Source organism: Piliocolobus tephrosceles, chromosome 13, assembly GCF_002776525.5.
Source record: "Piliocolobus tephrosceles isolate RC106 chromosome 13, ASM277652v3, whole genome shotgun sequence".
NCBI lineage: Eukaryota > Metazoa > Chordata > Mammalia > Primates > Cercopithecidae > Piliocolobus > Piliocolobus tephrosceles.
Window position 1 is genome coordinate 108,601,253 of NC_045446.1, and position 15,563 is coordinate 108,616,815.

At 56.8% G+C, this 15,563-nt stretch overlaps 1 protein-coding gene across 4 annotated transcripts in view; it reads right to left on the minus strand.

Annotated features, from left to right (window-relative positions):
• BCL9L (BCL9 like) overlaps positions 1-7,603 on the minus strand; it is a 30,371-nt gene extending 22,768 nt beyond the window's left edge. For 2 of the 4 annotated variants that reach the window (XM_023208403.3, XM_023208405.3), the window contains exons 1-2: positions 6,645-7,603; positions 256-309 (exon numbers count right to left, since the gene is read on the minus strand). The gene's annotated coding sequence lies outside the window, so the exon portion shown is untranslated. The remainder of the gene's footprint in view (positions 1-255; positions 310-6,644) is intronic. The other 2 variants (XM_023208404.3, XM_023208406.3) reach the window with 1 other exon arrangement.
• Positions 7,604-15,563: the final 7,960 nt, after the last annotated feature.

Below are 15,563 nucleotides of genomic sequence, written 5' to 3' on the forward strand. Positions count from 1 at the left end.
CCCCTCCCGGCACAGCCCCACTCCCCACCCGACTGGGTCTAGGGTTCTGGTCAGGCTGTTTGCCCACCAGGAGCCAGAGGAGACCTCCCTTCTCTGGAGGGAGGGGAATGAAAGGAGAGATGGGGGCAGAAAGCCAAGAGGAGGGTGCCCAAAAGACAAAAAGCCAAGCAAGAGGCTAAGCCAGGATGACGCGGCCGCCACGGACAGAAATCAGGGAGGCTGAGAGGGACACACAGGGGCACACAGACCTCTCACCTCAGGAATAATGTCGGGCTCAGGCTCAAGGGTGTGGTCTGGGATGGGGGCTCCCTGTGGAGAGAGGGTCAAAGCTAGAAGCCCCCTTCCAGCAATCTATGCCCCCGCTCCTCCCATCACCCCAGCACCCCCCACCAACACACCACATAAACATGTACACACAGTCCACACAGCCTGGAACTCGAGGCAGTCTCTGAGCTACTCATTTGCCACCCCCCACCCCCGCCAGGACCTCTGTGGGTTGGGTGGGGAGCCAAGCCTGCCCCGCCGGCCCCCCCCCCCCGCCCCCCCCCCACCCACCACGCTATCCCCTCCCTAGCCTGGAAGAGAGGAGAAAGCACTGGAAGACCTTAGCGCTCCCTTAGAGCTTGGCCCCATGGGGAGGAGGAGAGGCAGAGGACTCCCACGACCTGGCCTGAGGACCTGGGGGAGGAGAGGGATGGGGAGGCTGGAGGACCCCAGATTCTAGTGCCAGCTACCTCCAGGTTATCCTATGTCAGGGAAAAGAATGCCTGTGTATTCTGTGTCCCTGTGTGGTCTCCCTGGCTATAGCCCTGGTCCCCTGAAGACGCCAAGTCCTGAGGACCTGGTCTGGTTGGGAGGGCCTGGGGCGAGGGAATAGGTTTAACAATTCAGTAGGAGGGGGCTGGGCGAAGCTCCCACAGCAGGCGGGAGGGAGGCTGGTGGCTGGGCTCAGTTTGTACTGGGGGGTCAAAGGGGAGTTCTTTTCCGAAGAATTCTGGGAGAGACGCCAACTAGAGCAAGCTGCTAACCACCCCTCCCTCTCTCTCACTGCACTGGGCGGGGGGTGTCCCTGCCAACCAGACTTAACCCTCTCCAGCCTGTGTTCCTCCCAGACCTGAGACGGGGGCTGCTGGGGAGAAGACCTTTGGCTGGGCTCACCTTTCCATTCTAAGGCTCATACAGAGCAGGGCATCTACCAGCAAAAGGCTGGTCCCACATGGCCCCATCTGGCACTGCCCTGCCCTGCCGCCACCTAGGTGACTTTTCTGAGCTCATCTCCTAAAGGTGTCTGCAGTGACGTGTGTGCGTGTCTCAGAGACAGAGATTGAGAAACAAACTGAAAATTCCTTGCCAAGGCCCTCCCCCTGCTGGGTCACTGAGCCTGGTACCAACCTGTACCCCTCCCTTCCTCCCACTGTGCTCTGGGACCAGAGGCCACTGGGGGTGGGGACGTAAAAGGGACAGCTTATCCTTGTGTCCACCTCCTGCTGCTGTCTCCACAGGTCTCTGACTCACACAATCAGCCCCAGCCCCAGCACTCTGCTTCCTCACTGATTTGTCACAAGTGCTTCTGGAGGAATGCATTCCATTCTAGCCTGAGATCCCAGGATGGAAAACTGAGATACAGAAAGGTTATGGGGCTTCTAGTGCCTGCATCCCATGCCGATATAACTCTGCTATCACCGTCCTCTCTTTGGCCCCAAATCAAAAAACCCTTGGAACCTCCTCTTATGTAGAATACTGCCTAAATGTAGTAGGAGGGAATGAGATTAAACATTGTAAGAAGGACTTCCCACAATCGATCAAGGCTACAAGGGCAGCTGGCCCCACCCCAGATGCCTGGATTCCAGACCCCTCCGTCTTCTGCTCAGGCTGGAAATATGAGTGTCTTCTCTTGTTTAGCTATTTGGCCCTCACTGGAGAAGTCAACTTTTTCTGAACCTTAAATTTGCCACCAAGCTCCCAGGTCTGATGTGATTGGCTGTTCCTTGCCCTCCATGAAGCAAGTGACCCCAGGGTGGGGGTTTAGCTCCCTTTCCCCACCCCTTTTCCTTTAGAGCACCGGGCCTCCCTGTAACAACCACCACTGTATAATCAGGACCAGAAGAGGGTGGACAGGTGGTATGGGGACCTTACAAGGTGCTAGGTGCCCGTGAGGGGTAGAGGGAGAGAACCCGGTTACCAGGGAGGGTTCATCACAAAGTCCCCTGCACCACTCTCTCTCCAAGGACCACGGAACTGCCAGAAGCCTTGGTCCCACTCCAGGAAACTTCCCTATCAAAGGGCAGAGGACTCCATGTCCCAGGGAGCTGTGGGGAGACCTGTGACTACACACCCCAGACATGTTCCCAGGGAGGAGAGAGGAGGGAAGAGAAGTGAAGCGCATGTGTGTGCACGCACATGCACATGCACGTGAACGAGACACGCCCCCAGCACACACACTCACCAGAGGCACCCCGGACACTGACAACACAGACGCAACTCCCAAAGATGCACATCCAAAGACGTTTCCTAAAAAGCACTACAAATTCTCCAAGAGTGGCCCCTTAAGACCCATAGAAGCTACCGTATTCATAGAGACAGCCTAGGGGAGCTCAGGAAACACACATGACATCGGCCAATCACACAGAACTGCCAAACAGAACTGCCGACAGAAGATACACCCACACTAGACACACACACACACACACAAACTTACACACACACAAAGTAGTACGCAGCCATGTGCTAGCACACAAACTCAAACACACAAACTTGCAGCGTACAGTGTGTGAAGTCGGATTAGAAGGCAGTGCTCTGGGGAGGAGGGGAGCCTGCGGGGGGTGAAGAACCACTCAGGGATTTCAAAACAATCCTGGTTTCGAAATGCTGGGATTGCTGGATTCAGGGCCATTCCCAGTTGAGGCTGGGGGTGGGGAAGTGCAGAGTGAGGAGGAGGGGAAGACAGGCCAGCCCAGGGCTACCAGTCCATTGGAGAAGGATTGGGAATGGACAGAGGGAGTCCCAGCCCTGGCGGAAGGGGGCCTAGAATAAAACACCAAGGTTAGGAGGGGGGCCGGTCCAGGGCCAAGCAGGGAGGGCCTGGGCTGCAAAGGAGAGGCCTCTGCTTTTGCCACTGACAGAAAAAGTGAGAAAGCAGGGGAGGCCGCCCCTCCCCCTCAGCATGGAGACTCAGAGGGAACCTGTCCGTGTCCTTTCCCCTCCTCCTGGGCAGGAGTGACCACCTTCTGCTCTCCAGAGTGGCACCCTGGCTCCCCTTCCCCACCAGCTAGCACAGCCCCAAAGTGGGTGGAAAGCTAAGGGGTCACAGGGGATAGGGAGACGGCAAGGGCCTGCAGGAGTCAGGGGTCTTCTACAGGTTCCAGGACCCCCCACACTCACAGCAGGCTGTGGGCATCCCCCTGGGAACCCAACGCTTTCTTCCTCTCCACAGGGATGCGGAACCCTCGGGGAGACTGAGGCAGTGCAACACATGCCCACACCCAGGAAGTCGTCCCTCCCACAGCAGCCAGAATGCCCTTACTGCCCCTCCCCCAGCCTCCAGGGAAAGTCAGGCTGAGCTCTCCCCCAGGAGGGGAGGGAGGGGAGGTCAGTCCAGGCTGGGGGTGGGGCTAGGAGGCCTGGCCCTGGCACCAGGCAGAGGAAATTCCAGGCTGTAAGTCCAGGCAGCCTTCAGGGCCGCCGAGCCAAGTGACATGCACCAGCTCAGGAGGTGCAGTGCTCTGGCCTTCCCCTCCTAGCCCTGGCCTTCCAGCCCTCCAACTGGCTTCAGCCCCAGCTCTGGGACTCAGATGGGCTCCTCAGCCCTGGCAGGAGCTCCCACTGGCCCCATCCCGGCCCCTCTGGCCAGTTAGAGCCTCGTTTCCTCAGTTCCGAGGGCAGCCCCCACGGTGTGGCTATGGGTGGGCAGCTGGCAGGGCTGGCAGGCAGGGGCACACATGCTGAGCTAGAGCAGCCAGGCGCTCAACAGGTTGAGCCAGTCCATGGAACACTCGCCCCACCCCAGGGAGAGCGGGCCTGGCAGAGGCTCCCCGCCCGCGGCACCCAGCCTGTACCCACTTGGCTCCCACAGCTGCCCACTTTCCCACGGTGCCATCCCCCTTCTGCCCCCTCCCCCCATCAGAGGTCAGCACCCGGGCAGTGCCCAGGGCTGTGGCACAAGGAAGCAAGGGATGCCATTCCCCTGTCACCCCTGGGTGCCCAGGCTCTTGAGAGACCTCACTCTCAGCAGCCAAAGAGCCCCAGAAACAGCCAGCATGGCAGCAGGACCATGAGAATCCCAAAGGACCCCCCTACACCTCCCTGTGGGCCTCTTCTGATCCTGGGAAGACCGGACACTTGAACACCCCAGCTCTCCAGAGCTGCCCCAGGTCCTGGGACAGAACTTCAGCATGTGGTGCTAGGGGCAGTGTGGGTGCCCCCAGCTCCTCCTATTGGACTCCCTGGAGGAGGGCTGCAGAGCTGGGTGACAGTGGCTCTCAGACTCCCTGGAGGAGGGCTGCAGAGCTGGGTGACAGTGCCTCCCTCCACTCCCGCCTGGGCTGCTGCTGCTGCTGCAACCCTAGTCCTTTCCTCCCACTCCACTCCTGGGCTCCATGGAGCTCCATCCCAGCCACTCCCCTGACAGGCAGGCAGCTCCCCTTTGCTCGGCATCTCCTTTAATCTAAAGCAGGTGCCAGGCATTCCAGCCCTTGCTGAGCCGACACTGCCACCCCCTAGGCCTCTGCCTAGAGACTACTGTCCTGCCTGGTGTGGAAATTGAGATCCCAGCCTAGGGCTCCCGCTTAACCCAGGTACCAGGACTCCAAAGGCAGGAACTAGCTAAGCAGGGTCATGGGTACCCAACACAGATTCAACAAGCGAGATCAATAGGTCCCAAACTGCCACTGAGGCGCTAGATTTCTGTGGACTGCCAATCCCTCTCTAGGACCCTGTAGTATCTCTCCAATCCTATGACTCCCCATCCTAGTAGAAACTCATTCTGAACCTCCATATGGGCCTCCAGAACCCATCACCAGTCATGGGACCCCTTCTACTCCAGGCATAAGAGTCACTCTGGATCCAAGATTTTAGGTATTCCACCTGCCCTTCAGCACCCTTCCTGCTGTGAACCATCACCCCACACCACTCAGGAGCAACATGGGCAAGCAGGGAACCCCTAGAGGGAGGTGGCCAGAAGGCTGGCCTTCCAGACCTGGCTCTCCAAGGCCAAGGAGGCAAATCACCTGGGGGAGGTGGCACCTTCCTTCCTGGCACCAGCCTCCCAGTCTCTCTCCCTGCTCCTCACCTTCTTCACCCATTCCCTCTGGGTCCTGTCCTGAGGCCTCTATCAGCAGGGCCTCAGAGCTGACACCAGGAAGACAGGGCCTGAGCACGCTCTTCCTCTGGGGTCATGAAACTATGGCTCTGACCCGGAGAAGGTAGCCAGGCCCATGCTGAGAGGCAGCAAAGGAGCAAGGCAGCCCCTGCCCGGAAGTGGCTGCACCCTGGAGAGGCTGAGAAGAGAGGGAGAAGACAGTGGAAGCCCACTCACTGTGGCAGTCTCATCCAGAGAGCTGCTCGGAGGCAGCAGCAGAGTTAAAGCAGACACAGTGCCCAGACAGCTTTCACACTAAACCAAGGCTGGGAGTGAGGGCAAAAGATCCAGGGAGCCTTGCAGCCCCTTTCTGAAGGCTCAGACACATGCCCAGGTCACCTCTCTCAGAGCAACACTTTTGCTCCTCTCAGCAGAGGTCCCCCCAGACACAGACACAGACACCCACCCCAAGCAGCAGACAGACAGAAAGAGGGAGGGAGGGAGGGGGTGTCAGAAAAACCCGGAAGGAAGGAAGCTGGACAGACAGACAGAAGCTGATCCTAGCCTCATTGCTCCACAGAGACACCCTCCAGACTCCTAGACTTCAAGAGACTCTCTCCTTAGTAGTCCTCTGTCTCTTCTGAAACCAAATTCCAGCAGCTCTGGAATAGGACCTACCCTAGCGGAACAAGAAGCCTAAGCTCACTTCTCTTCCTGCATTCTTCCCCGAGGGTTCCTTTGGATCAAGGCAGGGGCCACCTCCCCTTAGCAGCGCAGGGACACCTCCAAGGAACTGTATGACTGCCCCACCCCCAGCCAAGCCCACATCACTCAGAAGCCTTGAAAGAAGAGACTCCTCAGTCACAGCCCCCGCTACTCGCAGGCAGTGCCTAGGGGAAAAGGGTGACTGACCCCCAGCTCTCCCTAGTCCTAACCCACCTCCTTCTGGAGGCTCCCATCAGTCAGGGGAGGAGGGCTGGGGTGCGAAGACCCACGGGGTTGGTGAGCCTGGGAGGGGGACTACATCTCCCAGAAGCCCCCAGGGCAAGGTTCGCTGCTCCAGCTGGCCCAAGGCCGGCCTTGTTCTCTGCGCTAGGGTGGCAGGGTCCCCTGGCTGCCCCTAAGCCCTCCCCACGGTGTTCTGGAGCTGCCAACCTGATTGGGGGCTTAAGAGTAGCCTCCACTGACCCTGGGGGCGTCCCCCACACCTTAAACAGCCTGGGGGTACGTGCCAGAGAGCAAGAGACAATCCGACTGTGTTTCCCCTCCCCGATTTAAACTGGATCTCCCTCCTCGCGCCTCTGCTGGCCTGGCATGACTTTCGCCTTGCCCCCAGCCCACCCCTCACCTCACGCGGATTGGGGGGTCCTCACGCCAGGCCGGAGCTGGAAGCCATAACCAGGTCAGGGTCGGTGTGTGGATGGGGGTCCTCCTGCTCGCCAGTTGGAGATGCAGAGAGGGCGGGCAGGCGGTGATCTTTTGATCCTGGACGCCTTGATCTCAATACCAGCCCGGCCCGGGGGAGGCTATCCGGGGATCGCTGGGTGCCTGGGTTCCTGCCTCCCAATCGCGGAGCATGGTCGTGGGCGCCGGGCAGCGGCGGGAGAGCGCGCACACCCGCCCGGGCTGGGGCGCGGGGCTGGGGTCTCGGCCCCGAACCTCAGGACTCCGGCTCCTGCTCCCGCTCCTCCTCCCTTGCTTGCTTCCTTCCTTCCTTCGCCTCCTCCTTTCACTTTCCCCAAAGCCCGCGGGGATGGCGGGCGCTGGGTGGGGAGGGGGCTGTCTGGGCGCTTATTGTTGGTCGGACGCCGAGGGTCCGGGTCGCAGTCCCCCGGCTGCGCGGCGCCGGGGGACCCAGGCGTGCGGGCGTCCGGCCGTCTGGCTCCGGGCGGCGGCAGTGGTGCAGCGGCCCCGGGTCCGGGGCATGTCCAGCCACTGGCTCCGCCGCGCGCCGCCGCCTCCCCGGGCTCCCCTGCGCTGCCGGAGCCTCGCTCGCCCCTCCACTCGGCTCCACTCCCCAGCCTGAATAAGCATCGGGGCTCTCTGGCTGCCTCCTTCTGCCTTCATACCAGAGCCCGGAGAGGCCCCTGTCAAAATAAGAGCTCCCCCATCTCGCTTGCCTCCTCGCCCAACCCGGCTCCCCCAGCCTCCCAGTGGTCTGACTCGGTAAGGCGCCCGGCCGGCTAGCCGGAGGCAGGTTGGCCTGGGGGCGGGGAGGGGGGTTTCTTCTCCCCACTCCTGAGGATTGAGGAGGAGACGCGCCAACAACATCCCAGGCTAGGGAAAGGTTTGACAAACCTACCTTCCTGTCTGCACTGATTGGAAGGAGTGGAAGTTGCCCGGACACACACACACACACACACACACACACACACACACACACACACGGCACTGGGTCCCCTCTTCATTGTACCCACCCACATCCATAATGCACTGAGCATTTCTATTCATGTCTCTCCCCTACTAGACCATGAGGTCCTTGAGGACACAGACTGACTTTTTTCATCTCAATCCTCAGCAGCACAAAGTAGATGCTAAGAAAATGTTTGTGGAAGTGAAACCTTTGTCTTCTCAAAAGAGCTCTCCTAACCTAACCTCAAAGTGCTTCTCTCTCTCTCACACACACACACACATTCACACACACTCTCACCACCCTATAGGACTATCGATGCAATGAAAAAGAAATTGTAAAGCACTTTTTTTTTTTCAGACGGAGTTTCGCTCTTGTTGCCCAGGCTAGAGTACAATGGCGCGGTCTCAGCTCACTGCAACCTCCGCCTCCTGGGTTCAAGCAATTCTCCTGCCTCAGCCTCCCAAGTAGCTGGGAGTACAGGCACCTGCCACCAGCTCACTGCAACCTTCGCCTCCTGGGTTCAAGCGATTCTCCTGCCTCAGCCTCCCAAGTAGCTGGGATTACAGGCACCTGCCACCATGCCTGGCTGATTTTGTATTTTTAGTAGAGACAGCATTTCACCATGTTGGCCAGGCTGGTCTCGAACTGCTGACATCAAGTAATTGGCCTGCCTTGGCCTCCCAAAGTGCTGGGATTACAGACATAAGCCACTGCGCCTGGCCCAAAGCACATTTGAAAAACATTTCACATGTTTCAATGTTCACCACAAACCTTCAAGAAAGATGTTATGGTCCCATTACAGAGGTGAGGAAATTGAGGTTTACATTACCTAAGGACTTACGCAGAGCTACCCAGCTAGAAAGTGGTAAGCCCAGGACTAGAATTTGGGTCTCCTTATCCCAGGGCACTTTCACTGTTTCCTACTGTCCCCACCCACCCAGAATTAATACCAAGTGACAAGCATTGACTGTGTCTGATAGGAAGAACACTAGCCAGCCTGCTTGCTCCTCCTGTTTCCTCAGCCCTGTCCCCTGCCCATCCTCACAGATGGTCCCCAGATAACTCTAGCCTCACTGACCTCCCTCTCTTCTGACCACCTATCCTGTCATAGCATCTGAGTACTTCCTCATGTGTTTTATCTTGTTTGTCACATACATATATATGTGTGTGTGTGTATATATACATCCCTATACATATATAGATGTATACACACACACACACACACACACACATATATATGTCTGATTTCCCCCAAAAGATTCCTAAGGGCTCAGACCATGCCTCTTAGCCTCTACATTCCCCACAATACTCAAGTGCTGGCTGGGTTCATAGTAGGACTTCAGTAAATACTGATTTGATGGGTTGATGGTGCCAACAGCTGGGCACTGGACAAGGTTTAGGGAGGCACAGGTGGAAGGGGCCAAAAACCTGAAAGAAGATAACATAGTAGTCCCCCCTCACCATGTGTCCCGTCACCACTTACAAAGCATTTTCATGCATGTTGTCTCATGATGATGCTTTGATCTAATCACCAAAACTTTTCCAAGTGCCAATCTGCTGTGCCAAGCACTGTCCTGGGTTAGGGGGTTGAATCACCACAGTCCTGAGAAGTCGATTTTATCCCCACTTAAAAGAAAACCAAAAGCCAGAGAGGCTTCTAGTGTGAAAGATCCCAGCACCTAGACTAGTACCTGACCCATGGAAATAAGGTTTAATTTCTTATCTTCTCTCCAGAAAGACATAATATGGGCCCCCACTTCTCGAACAGGGTGCTTGTTAGTGAGGACTACGGCATTTATGTGGATCAGTTTTCCCTTACATGTGACAAGCCAAAGGGGCTTGTTATGATCCCTTTGGCACAATTCCTGGTTCATAGCAGGTCCAAAACAGAGTTTGCAGGGGCGAGTGAGTCTATGTTGCCAGGGGTCTCTTAAATGGTGCACAATACATGTCCTATGGAGCAGCCATGCAGAGCGCTCCCCTGGGTGGGGCTGTGACTCATTCCCCCAGCGGAGGTTCCAGGTTGGGATTCGGAGCTGAGCTCTGGGCAGCCACAAGTTCTGGGTGGAACCCTGAAGAGAGCCAGGAGGAAAGGAGAGCCAGGAGGAAAGGAGAGCCAGGAGGCCCTTGCTGGAATCGAGCGGCTCCCTCTACTGGCCAACTCGGGGAACCTCTGTGTTTCCGTGTATCTGTGTGTCACTGTGTCACGAGGGGTGTCACAGGTGTGTCAGCGTTGGCGTTCGTCGGTGGAAGTGCCCGCATGGGCATGGGTGCGTGAGGGTGCCCGTTTGTGACGCAGTGTGGGTGTGCCAGCGCCACGAGGGGGTGTTTCTGGAAGCACAGTGTGTACACACAACTGTTACATTGTAACGCAATTTACTTTGGGGCTGCTGGGGGTCGGCGCGAGGGCTGCTGATGATCTGAGATTAGGCATCCCGTTGCCGGGGTTACTAGGACAAAAGGATTCTCCAGCTGGTACTCCTCACCGGCTGGAGCACTAGCCCAAGACGGTGGGAGGAGTCCAGACCAAACAGTTCCTGGAAAAGACTCTATCCCCTAAAGCAAATAGGGACCCAAGAAAGAGTTAACGCAGAGTCCCACAGTGACTTCAATCATTGGTTCAGGGCACTGTCAGTCAGAGGTCTGGGGGCGGGGTTTGTGTGGCCACCGTCTGACTGCCCAGCGCCCCTCACTTGCCCCTCGACCCCCACATCATCTCACTGCTGGGCTGCGCCCGCACCCCCATCTTGGTGGCGACACCGTCCTGGGCCCTGGAGGAAGAGCTGATCCGGGCATCCTGGCTTTCCCACTCACTCCAGCTGCCTGGCTTCCTGATAGATGGTGATTATTATATAATAGACTTGCTGGACAGAACCGTGCCAGCGCTCGGAACATTGCCCCCTCCTCGAAGCTTGCCCCAGGGCCCGGCACCTGCCATACAGAGCCCGCTGCCTGGTTCTGCCGGCGCCCCCCAGCAACGCCTCCGTTTCGGGGTGGGAGACCCCAGGACCAGGTCCTGGGATGGGGCGGGCGCCAAGCGGAGAGAAGCAGAGCCGGTGCCCTGCGGGTCTCAGGGTCGGCCTGAGGAGTGTGGCTTCATAAGCTCCTCTCAGGATAGTGGGACCCGCCTGGCCCCTTCCAACCTGAGCTTGCAACTTGGGAGCCAATAGAGGAGGTGCTAGGGGGCGCAGGGGCCAGGGTGGGAACGCGAAGGAGTTTGGAAAAGGTGCGGGGGCAGGAAAGGGAGGCTGAGAGAGGGGGCCGGCTGGGGCAAGGGGGAGGGACTCTTATCCTGACAGGGCTCCCGCCTTCCCCGACTGGAGGGTTTGGAAAAACTGAGCAGGCAGCCAAGGCTTGGCTGGAAATCCTGCAGCCCACCCTCCTGGGGACACAAAGCTGGAGGGCGGGGGCAGGGCGGGGGGAGAGAGCACGACCCCGGGGAGGACAGGGCCTCTTTTGGGGCTGGGGGCCCAGGGGCCAGGACCCTGGGGAGGGGGTTCCTGACGCTGTCTCCCTGCAGTCTGCTTCCCCCTTCTCCTCTACCCCCTCCGCTTCCCCCTCCTCCCCCTCCGCTGCTCCAGTCTTGCAGATTGCGGGCAGACTTAACTCCTTGAGTGCCAGCCTGGTGGACTCTGTGGTGATGACGCTGTGAGGGAGGGAAGGAGGAGGGACTCCGGACCCCACTCCCACCCACAGTTTAACACCTTGTGCCCCGGAACGCAATCCCGGAACTGGTCGGGTTCCAGGGCCCTGAAAGGCTGCTTGGTTCTGGAGTCGCCACATGCAAAACAAGGCACCTGAGAGTTGCGGAATCGCCCGCTCTCTTGCCTAATCTTCCCTGCCTCCCATCCCCACCGCCGCCCTCTGGGTCTCTCCCTCCACTCTTTGGCTACCCTCCCCCCCCCATCTCCAAGTTGCAGCCGACAGCCGAGGTCCTTGCCAGATTGACGCAGGGGAGCCCGGAAGTCTGGGTTCTGTAGCTGCCTCAGCGCTCTCCTCTACATCCCACCACTGAGGCCCAGCGCAGGTGACCGCAGCCCAGGCCTCTCTTGCCCCCAGAGGGGCTGCTTCACCCATCTGGGGGGCTAACTACCCTACGGAGGCAGGGAACGCTAGCCTCCCCCAGCTCCAGCGAGGACTAAGGACCTGAGTAGCTGGAAACCTGACTTCGCCTCTACCCTAGCCCCTCCCCTAGCGAACAGCCCCTCCCCCGTCCTCTGTGCCCCTCAGCTCCGCTGTGAATGACTCTGCCGAGAGAATACCGCAGACTAGGCAGGAAGGGGTTAACGCAGCTACCGCGCTCGACTGGAGCGCCAGGTGAGGCACCGCCCATCTTGGCCTTCAGGTGTGTGGGTGGGGAAAGAGGAGAGTATACTGACCTTAAGGGCTGCTTTTTTGCCCCCTGGTGGCTAAATCTGGCTTAGCAGCCGCTGGCAAAAAATAGGCTCACATGGGGATTCGCGGAAGAAGAGCATTGGCGACGACAGTAGAGTGTTCCTCTTGCGGGAACAGCACCTTCCCAGGGAAGGAGATCCTTCTGGGAAGGCTGATGGAAGGAGGGAGCTCCCACAGTCCCTGCCACACCACCTCTTTCAGCAGGCTGCCTCAGCCACTTCCAGATCCTTGCCCTAGGGGCTCTATTTGTGCGTCCCAAACACCTGAAGGAGGGTAGAAAAAAACCCGGAAGATATAGGCCCTGTCCTCCCAAGGTCTCCATCTAATAGAGAGGGTCTGTAGGAGGAAGTTGCTCTCTCCTACCTTTTCTTTCTGTGCCTCAGGCCTTCCCAGAGCACCCATTCCCTCCAGACCCCAGCATCAAATACAAATCAGCCAGGCTTCGAAGCTCCTACCAGCCAGCCCAAGCCGCTTCAGCTTCCCTCCCCTCCAGCCAAGCTGCTTTCTAGGTCCCTCCCTGTAAAAAGACTCCACTTGAGGGATTGCAGGTGTTCTTATCCCCAGCATGGCTGAGACCCTTCCTCCCATCTACCAAAAGCCCTCCCTGGTTAGCAAAGCCAATCATCTTGAAGGGCTCTTTCCCCTCCCCCTTTCAATTGCCTTACTTTTCTGCCTCTCCTTATTTCCCACTACTTTCCTTTCAAGACTTCTTTTTGCATGGGCAGTTCACCCAATTGGAGACAATTCTGTCCTCCTTGCACCCTGTGATACCTCAATATTTGCCTTTTCTCCCAGCTCAGTGGCAAGCCCTGTAGCCCCAGCTAGCAGGCTGGAGGATCGCTTGACCACAGGAGTTCTGGGCTGTAATGCATTATGCTGATGGGTGTCCACATCAAGTTCAGCATCGATATGGTGACCTCCTAGGAGTGGGAGACCACCACGTTGACTAAAGAACGGTGAACTGGCCCAGGTCAGAATGGAATAGATTGAAACTCTGGTGCGGATCATGGTGGGATTGGGCACACAAGCCTGGACAACACAAAGACACCCTTTCTCTTTATTTTTATTTTTTTTCAAACACCAGCTCAAACCAGATGAGACCTTGTCTCTAAAAAAAAAAAAAAAAAAAGTCTTTTCCTTCAGGAATCCTTCTCTGACCAGCCCCACCTACTTATTCATCCAACAGATATTTATTGAGGAGCTGCTATGTGCCTGGCACTTGACTAGACACTAGGGTGGTATATGTTGGTGTTTGTCCTTGTCCTCACACAGGCTGCAGTCTAGTGGGGGTCAGAAAACAAGTGAACGGGTGATTTCAATTCAGTGTGGGCACACTTAGGGGAAGTGGACGCCAATCCCAGACTTGAGAGTTTGAGGAAGCTTCCTGCAGGGACCAGCTGTCTGAGCTGGAACTTCCAGCATCAGGTATGGTTCTGTCCAGACAAACAGTACATCTCACTAGAGCTCTAAAGATAGAATAGGAGGCTGGGTGTGGAGGCTCACCCTATAATCCCAGCACTTTGAGAGGCTGAGTTGGGTGGATTGCTTGAGTCCAGGAGTTCAAAATCAGCCTGGGCAACATGGCAAAACTCTGTCTCTACTGAAAGAACAACAACAACAAAAAAAATTAGCCAGGCATGGTGGTGCATTCCTGTAGACCCAACTACTCGGGAGGCTGAGGTGTGAGAATCACGTGAGTCTGAGGTGGTCGAGGCTGCAGTGAGCTGAGATCGTGCCACTGCACTCCAGCCTGGGCAACTGGAGTTAGACCCTGTCTCAAAAAAAAAAATAGCATCCCACCAAAGCCTCTCCACCAGTTGTTATGAGAGGCCTCTAAGGCAGCATTCCCAAACAATGCTTCTTTTTGTTTGTTTTTTTCCGAGACAGAGTCTTGCTTTATTGCCCAGGCTGGAGTGCAGTGGCACGATCTCTGCTCACTGCAACCCCCGCCTCCCAGGTTCAAGCAATTCTCCTGCCTCAGCCTCCCGAGTAGCTGGGACTATAGGTGCCTGCCACCACATCCAGCTAATTTTGTGTGTGTGTTTTTAGTAGAGATGGGGTTTCACTCTTTTAGGCAGGATGGTCTCGAACTCCCAACCTTGTGATCCGCCCACCTCGGTCTCCCAAAGTGCTGGGATTACAGGCGTGAGCCACCATGCCCAGCCCCAAACAACCCGTTTCTGATTCTCCAAGTCCCAAAAGAACTTTGGTCTGAGAGTCCAAAGTACAAGTCCTTGGCCTAGTCACTCCCTATCTCTGGGTTGCAGCTTCTTCAAATGTAAAACAAGAGGCTTAGGTGCCTATATCTTCATGCTCTTCTTTGTCCTATAGATAGCAATTAAATAGTTGGCTTATTGAGAGACAAACACTCACTTGGCTCTGATCTGCATGGGGCTACCAGAGCTCATAAACCCAGGAGAAGCTGCCAGAGGCAGGGTCTCAGAGAAAGCCAGTTGGTCAGTCACCCGTGTCTTGCCCACTGCCCCCTTGGTCTGGCAGTTCTGCGTCCTGGGAACATGTCATTCTTGCTACTAATGGAAGGCAAGAGGCTTTCTGAGATTGTGCTGGAGGGGAGAGCATGCCCATAATATATTTAGTTACTGCATTAATCTGCTCCAATATGTAGCACTATAGGACTGTTATTTGTGAGAGATGGAATGTTCTCAGGTGAGGAAACTGCTTGGTGAAGGTCCAGAGTGGTGAAAGGACTTCCCTAAAAGCATGGGGCTGGTGCTGATAGCTGGAAGAGGTACCCAGGCCTCCATGGCCAGACTCTTTCCACTACACCACGGCAGCACTTGATCCAACTTTCCATTGGACTTCTTCCTGTGTCTGGCTCATTTCCCTGTGAGGCCATACGATCTGGGAAGGCAGACTCGGCCTCCTTATCTGGACATGCCCCAGAGCCTGGAGGGGTGCTCAGAACCTGCCTTCTCCCAGGCCCCCCTTTTATCTCTCATCATGACCCTGTTTATATTTATGTAGCTCCCTTACTCGTTCTAAAACAGCTTCCCAGGCCGGGCGTGGTGGCTCAAGCCTGTAATCCCAGCACTTTGGGAGGCCGAGACGGGCGGATCACGAGGTCAGGAGATCGAGACCATCCTGGCTAACACAGTGAAACCCCGTCTCTACTAAAAATACAAAAAAAAAAGCTAGCCGGGCGAGGTGGCGGGCACCTGTAGTCCCAGCTACTCCGGAGGAGGCTGAGGCAGGAGAATGGCATAAACCCGGGAGGCGGAGCTTGCAGTGAGCTGAGATCCGGCCACTGCACTCCAGCCCGGGCGACAGAGCGAGACTCCGTCTCAAAAAATAAAAATAAATAAATAAATAAATAAATAAATAAAACAGCTTCCCCGGATTATGGACAAAGCCCTGGGCCAGGCATAGTCCCAATCCCAGCCAGACCTAAAACCTGCTCTGTGACTTAAAACAAACTGATTCACTTCCCTGGGCCTTGTGTTCTCCATCTGTCAAGACCTATAACCTGGTGGGGCACAGTGGCTCACGCCTGTAATCCCA